This window comes from Pinus tabuliformis, chromosome 5_2 (genome assembly GCF_031772625.1).
Source record: "Pinus tabuliformis cultivar Carrire ecotype Pingquan chromosome 5_2, CPIR1, whole genome shotgun sequence".
Lineage (NCBI taxonomy): Eukaryota > Viridiplantae > Streptophyta > Pinopsida > Pinales > Pinaceae > Pinus > Pinus tabuliformis.
In genome coordinates this window covers 186,446,587-186,448,513 of record NC_142306.1, presented here as the reverse complement: position 1 = coordinate 186,448,513, position 1,927 = coordinate 186,446,587, and the positions used below count along the sequence as shown (strand labels likewise).

Sequence of the window (1,927 nt, the reverse complement as noted above, 5' to 3'; positions counted from 1 at the left end):
TTAGCCATATACTCGTAAAGGAATTGCTCAGTAGGAATAGCCAGAATGACCCACTGACACTAGTTCGGCCAGATGCAATGCACCGCCTTTGGACAGTGGGATATCCCTTCTCTCCTGTACAGATTTTGATATGACTAGATATACAAATACCCTACCTCCTTCACTTGGCAATGGCAAGACTCTAGTAAGTCGCCTTCCGTTGTTAAACAAGTACTCAACAGAATCACCTTCTGTACTAAAACCTTTCTCTGCTATGCTGTAAAGATGATCTGCAATTAACACCAGCGAAATTTAGTAACAATTGGATATCTGGTCATATGCCAACATATTGCAGGAATCATGGATAGTATTCAATCCTCCTTACCTACAAAGAGGGGATCATCCTCTGCCATCTTGCAAAGTTGGGTAAGAAAAGGACCATATATGGAGGGGTTGTCCACTCGGCCTATGACATATGATTGACAGGGACAGACCTTCCACACCAACTCAGAGCCTCTGCTCTGCATCTTATGCCTTACCACATTCTTTATAAAGTCCTTGCTAGTAAGTTTCTCTAGCAGCAACTCCAGAGTCTGTAACTCCAAAGTTTTTTATGTTACTTAGCCCAAATAATTAAAACAAAAAATGAATTCAAGCTTTCTGAATCATAAAGTTTCATAATCTATGAATGCACACCTTTTTGCTGAGGGAATTGATGCGATCCGATTGGGCAGTTGCAGCCCTGGGAAGCTTTAGAACCAAATTGCACTCATCCTCCAGGAGGCATTGAGAAGTCAATTTCTCAAGGTCTACAGTGACAGAAGGAACCATCTTGACAATCTTATCAGACTCCCTTCTCTGGTTAATCACTTCAACTTTAACAGGACGAGAGAATGTGACTAATTCATCTTCTTCATCAGACTCTACATCTTCCTGTTTCAAGAAACAAAGATATTGTTCTAAGAACACACTCTTAGAAATCCCACAGAAACCATTACCCAAAAGAGCTGAAGGGTATATATACTCACCTGATCATCAGTAGGGCAAGAATTGATGATTTTGATATCTCTGGAGAAGCCAATGTTTACATTGGTTTGCTTCATGGCCACCAGGTCTATGGCATAAAGCTTTCCTGAAGGGTACTTGACAGATTTAACAGAACCCAACGTAATATTTGAGTCCCCATTCTTCTTTGCTCTCAGAATTTTCCTTGCATCCTCTGGAGAATATAGAACCCACTTGGTCTCATCTTTCCACCAAACACCACCAAACACCCTTCTCAGTTGGATCAGCGATTTTGCACATATTGCTTCATAATCTATGAATGCACACCTTTTTGCTGAGGGAATTGATGCGATCCGATTGGGCAGCTGCAGCCCTGGGAAGCTTTAGAACCAAATTGCACTCATCCTCCAAGAGGCATTGAGAAGTCAATTTCTCAAGGTCTACAGTGACAGAAGGAACCATCTTGACAATCTTATCAGACTCCCTTCTCTGGTTAATCACTTCAACTTTAACAGGACGAGAGAATGTGACTAATTCATCTTCTTCATCAGACTCTACATCTTCCTGTTTCAAGAAACAAAGATATTGTTCTAAGAACACACTCTTAAAAATCCCACAGAAACCATTACCCAAAAGAGCTGAAGGGTATATATACTCACCTGATCATCAGTAGGGCAAGAATTGATGATTTTGATATCTCTGGAGAAGCCAGTGTTTACATTGGTTTGCTTCATGGCCACCAGGTCTATGGCATAAAGCTTTCCTGAAGGGTACTTGACAGATTTAACAGAACCCAACGTAATATTTGAGTCCCCATTCTTCTTTGCTCTCAGAATTTTCCTTGCATCCTCTGGAGAATATAGAACCCACTTGGTCTCATCTTTCCACCAAACACCCTTCTCAGTTGGATCAGCGATTTTGCACATATTGCTTCTGAAGCAGC

At 41.2% G+C, this 1,927-nt stretch overlaps 1 pseudogene across 1 annotated transcript; it reads right to left on the bottom strand.

Moving 5' to 3' along the window:
• Positions 1–1,284, bottom strand: LOC149158183 (uncharacterized; annotated as a pseudogene). The gene is made up of 4 exons (XR_016262027.1): positions 1,008–1,284; positions 676–912; positions 365–572; positions 1–269 (listed from the first exon to the last, which is right to left on the bottom strand). The product of XR_016262027.1 is annotated as an uncharacterized LOC149158183 (transcript).
• Between the last annotated feature and the right edge of the window lie 643 nt (positions 1,285–1,927).